Source organism: Hibiscus syriacus, unplaced genomic scaffold, assembly GCF_006381635.1.
Source record: "Hibiscus syriacus cultivar Baekdansim isolate YM2019G1 unplaced genomic scaffold, ASM638163v2 tig00111330_pilon, whole genome shotgun sequence".
In the NCBI taxonomy this organism is placed as follows: domain Eukaryota; kingdom Viridiplantae; phylum Streptophyta; class Magnoliopsida; order Malvales; family Malvaceae; genus Hibiscus; species Hibiscus syriacus.
This window is the reverse complement of record NW_024063059.1, coordinates 12351011-12358940: the sequence shown is the minus strand read 5'-3', so window position 1 is coordinate 12358940 and position 7930 is coordinate 12351011.

Below are 7930 nucleotides of genomic sequence, written 5' to 3'. Positions count from 1 at the left end.
CCAAGCTTTTCTACCATTATTGTACTGGCCACGTTAGTGCAACTTCCACCATCTATAATAACAAAACATACATTTTCATTCACATGGAATTGGGTATGAAAAATGTTTTCTCACTGTGCATTGTCTTCCGTACCTTGAAGATTCAAACTTGTTTTAATTACCAAGGTTTCTCCTCTATCAATAGGATCTGCAAGAGTTATTTCTTCATTTACTTCAGTGGGTGCCTCTTCTTCTTTTTCAGGTTCAGATTCTATTTTAACATTTCCAAGTAAGAGCATGGTGTTCTGGTTAAGACACTGTGTAGATACGTGGCCCCTCGTAAGACATTTAAAGGACCTAATGTCTCTTGAACGTTCAGTGGTTTGCTTTCCTCGGTTGGGGTCTTTACTTACTTGCTGAGTCTTTGAAGATTCGTCTTGTTCTTTGACAGGAGGAGGAGCTGGCTTCTTTATGTTGTTTGGACTCTATTTTGATGGTATGGGTGCAACATTGCGAGATGTATGTCTCCTCTTCAATTGTCTTTCAAGTTTCATTGCCATTTATACCATCTCATCTATTTCGATGTAATAATATAACTCTAAGGTGTTGGCAATTTCGAGATTAAGTCTAGCAAGGAATCACGCCATAGTTGCTTCATGATCCTCCTCAATTTTGACATAGATCATTGCCACTTCCATTTCTTTGTAATAATCCTCCATACTCCTCTGGCCTTGTTTGAGATTCTGTAACTTTTGAAACAAGTCTCGGTGATAGTGAACAAGAATAAATCATTTTCACATAATACCTTTCATTTCATGCCAAGTTGAGACCGGTCGTTCTTCATTCCTTTTTCGGTTAAGGGTAAATTGACCCCACCATATTAAAGCATAATCTATGAAATCCATGGCTGCCAATCTCTCTTTCTTCATCTCGGAATAATTGTGGTAACTAAAAACGTGTTCCACCTTGCTTTCCCATTCGAGATAGGCTTCAAGATTTGTCTTTCCTTGGAATTGAGGAATTTTGATCTTGATATTTCTCAGATTGTCATCAATAATAGCACGTCTAGGACCCTGGTATACTGCTTGCTCTCCATCGTCAATATTTTCTTGAACATCTTCTTCTGGAGATGGTTTTTGTTGTTGTCTTTTCGGGACTCCATTATTCTGGGTTGGTGGTAGATCCTGACGTTGATCTATCTTTTTATGAAGAACATTGAACTCTTCACGAAACATTCGCATTATTTTGCCAATGAGTGCTTGCATCTGTAAGTTTGGTGTTCCTGTATTTTCTTTGGGGCTTTGAGACATGGTTAGTGTAATAAAAAAATAATTTAAACCTTACCAGCACACTAACAAAAGCCTCACTTGTTCACTCCAAAGAAAGTTCAGATTGCACTCCACTCACTCTCGTGTTTGCACTCGGGGATATAATCTTGGCTTTTTCGATCCCCCTTCTGATCTTACCCTCTCGTTTGCCTTTTACCACTCGATTCTCTCTTATGGGTCCTTTTAAGAACTAACTCAAGATTGACCAAGTTTCTTAGTTTGTGTGTTGGCTATAAAAATGGTTAGGGTATAGAAATGGTTATGGTAAAGGTAGGATAGAAAATGTTAAAAAAAGGATAAGGTAATGAAATAAGAAAAGATGAAAGATTAAGGAAATGAAATAGTAAGAAAATGAAGATAACTTACAACTCAAGTTGCAACACTTACTATCTTCCTTCACAAGAAACAACAATGATACCTCCTTCCAGTTTGTTATTGGGCAGATTGTAATGTGCTTCTCTTTGAGTGTACTTTGCAACTTTTCTTCTCTTTTTCTTTGCTTTTAATTATTCTTTTTCTTTCTTTTGCACTCCAAATTTGTTGTAAGAGTCTTTTCTTTTCTTTTTTTGTTTTTCTTCTTGCTTTTTCTTCTTCTTGCAGCACTTGATTGTCAATCCGACTAAGCTCTGATTACCGCTTGATGTAAGGTTATTCAAGCTTCTTCAATAATGGAGAAGTTGACAGCCTTGTATTTTCCCGATCTAGGAGAGACACCAAATGCTACACTTTGAATTGATAAGTAATCTGCAAAAATTAAAAGAAAGAAATGATTAAAATGGAAATATGAAATAAGAAATGGAAGAAGAAAGGAAATGATAAGAAAGGAAATGGAAAGAAATGATATCAAAGTAGGATGCAAAAGTGTTGTATAATTATCCTTCAAGTGATGATGGATTCAGGCTCCAAATAATGTTGATGGGCGTATTCCTTGAAGATGATTAAAGGATAATTTAATGGTGAATAGATGAAGATGGTAATGGAATGGTGGTAGAGTTGGCGTGAAGGTGATGGAATATGGTGATGGAAAGATAGTATCTTATAAGACTAAGAAGGAACCAATGTTATAAAGAGCAAAGATCTGTTTCTTATAAGTCGTTATAAGGGATGGTAGTAAGGAATTTGACCCACTATCTATAAAGAGATAGGAACCAAAAGTATCAAGGGAAGGAGACGCCACAAACTTAAGAATTAAGCTTGCTTAATCGATATAGTTCTGAAAAGAACTTGAAGAGAGAATAATCTCACAAGGATTTAATTTATCAAAGGGTTGAGTACAAATGATATGCCAAAGCCCTATTTATAGGTTTGCAAAGGTTTGGCCAAATAGTTATGTGTCCATTCAGCTAGATACATGACTTTTAATGGAAATACATGTCTTAAAATGAAAATAGATGATAATTGGATGAAGGGAAATGTCCTTGGTCAAATGGTCTCCTTGCTGCTCATCTTGGCGCCAACTTTGAAAAAAGATGATGCTTTGGCCGAATAGAGAGAACCCCTTCACTTTGGCGCCCATTTTATCCACACGCATGACACATAGGTAACTGGTCATGAGGCACTCACATGGGTGATGTATGGTGCTTATGGTGTGGCTCCTCCTTGGCGTGAAGATAAGCAACAAACTAGGTATGACTTGTCATCCAACTTGCGTCTAGGTGACATAGCATTATTGGGGCAGCAACTTATTATGAAAGGTCACATTTGTGTAAGGCAACCTTTCATCATTTGAGCTACTACCCATGTGTTTGAGCTGAAGATGAGCTGAAGATGAGCTGGCCATATATGAAGGACATGTATATGAGTCTTAGGACAACTCCTTGTGAAAAGACACTTCTCGGAATGACAACTCTTCGTGAATAGGTACGAATCCACAAAAATTAACCTAGACCATATTTATAGTGCTTTGTGTGGTGATGATGATGGTGTAACTCTCTAGCTGAAATGAGGTATCTAGCTACCTCAAAAGTCCATCTCAAGTGAGCTATGAGCTCGGGGGTAGCTGGCAACTTTGTCCCAAAATGATCTTGATCTGTCCCGGAATTGTCCTAGTCAAGTTTCCATAGCTCTTGAACTCCAATGCTAGCTTTAAGTCAGCACCCATCATGTGGCCGAACATGCTCCTACAAAAGAAAGCATATTATAAGCTAAATAATATAAGATATAAATGTATAAATATGTGGTTTATAATAATAACTTCATACATTCATAATATCATCATCATAGCTATAAATATAATGTATGTAAACTATTATCATAACTATGGTATAAAAGAATAAGTTAGAGAAAATCCCTCTTTGATTATTGTGAAAGGTTTGAGATGCAAGTCCATTTATGTTGGTGATTTGGATCGCATCACCCATTAGCCTTTTAGGAAAGCTTGGTCCAAATGGGAGTTGGATTAGGCTTGGATTGAGCCCAATTAGAGTTAAAAATGTCATTTTTATTGGTGACCAAAGCTTGAGGGACCAATAAATTAATTTACCTTTTTTATTCTGAAAGGTTAAAACCCTTTAACTACAATGAGGTCACACGACTTACCTCTTTTTCTTCCCACAAACTTTGTCATTTTCTTCTTCTTCCTTCAACTCCATAATTTTAAGAAAAGTCATTCTAGAAAGTTTTGGAAGGTAAAACTGTTAATCACTCGGTAACATGTATTTCATGGAGAAGTACAAGCCCATCTATGCAATTTGTAAGAGAGGGTCTTATGCCAATTCCTTTTTGCAATTGTTTCTTTTTCATTTGATTAGAGCTCCCCCTGCAAGCTGCTTACCATCATATGGAAGCTTCTCGAGGTAAAGAACAACAGCATGAGAGTCTTCCCTGAAAATCTTTTTAAAATTGAAGTTAAAATATAAAATATAAAATATATACACATTAATAACAACTGCGAGTTCATAATTAAACTAAGATTTATTAATAATACTACTGGTACTCAAACCTATAATTTCTAAGAACAACGGCGATTTTTTTAACCACTAAAATAAATTGATTCGTATTATAGATATTTGAATTTTAAGAAGTTATATTATATATATTAGTTTTTTATATTATTATAACATAATATTGTATCGTTAGTTATTGTTAATTATTAATAACAGGTTATATGATATATGGAATTAATGAATGATATTTTGTTCAATCTTTTAATTATAAATTTTATTTTAATATTTTTATAATAATGTTAAAAATTAAACAAAAACAACTTTAAAATAAACATAAATTCATTATTTATTTTAAAATTATAAGAAAATTCAAAATTATAATTTTAAGAAATTTTCTTTTACAAATTATAAAATTTTAATAAAGTTATACATAGTTCTCATGAATTACATTCTCATTCTCCATTTAGTATATAACAGAATATAATGATCAATACATTATCATTATCATTATCATTATCATTATCATTATCATTATCATTATCATTATCATTATCATTATCATTATCATTATCATTCATGGTTATTATTCTCATTAGTTACATGTCCAAAAGGCATAGTTGATATACAAATAGATGTCTTTCAATAAGTAATTTAAAAATATATTATTTTATCTAATAATTTTAAAATTTTATATGTATAAATAGAAAAACCAAAAATAAACCTTCGTTAAAAAAATGAGATTTATTCAAGTTTTATATTTTTTTAATTAATATCACGTGGATACAAGGTAATATTTACTTATAGATTCTAAAGTCTTAATCATTTGATATTCAACGCACATACACTCTTGTATATGTGGTGTTCGAACCCAAGACTTCAAGAAATAATAATAATTCCTTAATCACTAAGGTCGTTTGGTTCATGCTCAATCTTTATAGTTTACATTATCTAGTGTGGGGCTTTAATGAAATGGTTATGACTTTAGGGGTTGTTTGGTTCATAGAATGTAGCATTACCTTTAACAATAGGATTACGGGAATGTAATATTATCTGATATATTATTGAGAATGTTATATTATTGTGTTTAGTTTGTTTGCCAATAATATAAAATTATAATGTTTGGTTAAAGGAATGAAAGATAATTGAGGTGTTTATTTTATCAAATTACCCTTGTGATATATTTCTTTTTTAATAAGTTGAATCATGAATATTCAAAAAAATATTTATATAGATTCATAGAAAATATATTATTTTATTATTTTTAATTTATATGTATTTTTATAAAATTTAAATTCATAATATATATATATATATATATTTACTTTTTACAAAATTAAAAGATAAATGAGTAGAATAAAAGAGTAAATATACATTGTTTCAAGGGTATTTTAGTATAAATTGTTGAGAAACAGTAAATACCTAAGCAGTGAGAGCGATTGACATTCTAGTAAAACACCCACAAAATTTCACTATTGAAAATGATTTACTACTCCCTGTTAAGAATCTTTTTAATCTAAACTTATGCATTAGATTTTGAAAGGAAAAAAAATTCCTCTTAAATAATTATCTTTTCTACCATCCAAATAGCCCCAGCGCTTAGGAACACGTCCAAGCCTAGGACCAGATAGCACCACTCGACGTTTTTGACATCCATTATTATTATTTCATACGTCGTTTGTTGTTAATTAAAATTCTGAACATTATCATCCTAACAATCTTAACAAGTTAGGAATGAAAGACGCTGAACATACTTTATATTTGGGACTACTGGAGTACCCTAAACCACCCATCTCTAAGATTATGCTAACATAAATATAATTTTATAACTGATAATATTTTGGTACAAAATCAAACAATTTTAATGATTAAAAAATTATTGTTAGTTTCGAAATCTTAAGTTCAAGCGCAATATCTATAAAATTGTTTGAATATATTATCAAATGTTTGAGAAATTTTCAAATAAATAATACTTTATAATTACACCATATTAATAAGAAAATAATGCAATATACACATTATCCTCATAAGCATATCATATTACCAAAAGAAAAAAAAAACACCCTAAACTGATCAAACTCGGCAGTCCCGTAAATTCTTCTTTTTTATTTTTAAAATTTAATATAATTTTTAAATAAAATAATTAAAATTTATTTATTTGAAGATCAAATTTATATCAAACCTATTTATATATTAATCCATTCATCAGTTGCCTTTGAATCATTCTTTGACAATTATTTACATAAAAACATTGACAATACATGTTATATTTAGATATATATTTACATTTGCCTTTATATAGTGTACTTGTTTAGGGAAAATAATTCAAATTACTAGTTTAGACATTAGATATACCGGGATTACTCCCCCTTATAAAACATAAATGTTCATTTGTGCATATCATATTTATATATGTCAGCGTGTAGTATATACATATACATTGCCATGTCATAATGGATTGATAGTAATACATGTTCATGATTTTATTATTAAGTGATCATTTTATGCCTCACTAAGTCTGTGACTTAGCGTGTAAGTGATTTACATGTAGGTACCAAGAAAACAGAAGATCAGAATTAGGAGTGGCAAGGACATCATCACTACTAGAAAATCAAATCAGAAGTAATTGGAAAAGTATGTATTTTGGTTGTAATTAGTGTGTTGGCATGTAAACAGTTTGTTAATTACGAATGCTCTGATCGATTTTGTATTGTCCTGGTCAAACTTTTGTAAGTCAACAATTTTTATGGTAATGAAAGTTCAAAATTTCCTTGATTTTCTTTAAGTGCCAAAGTTGAAAAGTCAATGTGACACATCGGACTCGTATCCGGGTCGGGTATAGGTTGGGGTTGTGACACAAGGTATTCCTAAAGGTTTCTATATATAAGAAAGTGCTTCGTTTTGGATACAAGAGGAAGTTGACCCAGCGTTTCATAGGAGCATAAGAGGTGCTAGAGAGAGTTTGATCAGTGGCTTACCGGTTAGCTTTACTGTTATAGTTAAAATGCATTAACAACGTGTTTCACATATCTATGCTTAGAAGATATTGTTTCGATACTTCCCACATCATACCCTAAGAACGTATCGAGGTGAGCTAATACATGATCTATGAAAAAGAAATGATTAGAATCTTAGCAAGGTATGTTAAGGAATTGAGGAACAAAAAGATCCCACTAGTGAAGGTCCTATAGGGGAGCCATGGTACCAAAGAGGCAACATGGAAAACCAAGGAAAGCATACAGCTTCAGTATCCACACATTTTCTATCCAGGTAAATTTCAAGGATGAAATTTCTATTTAGGAGGGGAGAGTTGAAACACCCAAAACCCTAGGTTAGTAGGTTCGGGTTAAATTGAGAGTGTTTTGATTAACCCATTAGCCTTTTAGGAAAGCTTGGTCCAAATGGGAGTTGGATTAGGCTTGGATTGAGTCCAATTAGAGTTAAAAATGGCATTTGTATTGGTGACCAAAGCTTGAGGGACCAAGAAAGTAATTTACCTTTTTTATTCTGAAATGTTAAAACCCTTTAACTGTAATGAGGTCACACGACATACCTCTTTTTCTTCCCACAAACTTTGTCATTTTCTTCTTATTCCTTCAACTCCATTCATCTTCTTAGAACTAGAGCAAAGGTGGAAGCTTTAGTGGTCTACATATATAATCCATTTTTACAAAGTTAAGAATCATAATCTTTATATCTAGAGCTTCAAATCAAGCCTTCATCCTCTCTATTTTGTCATGG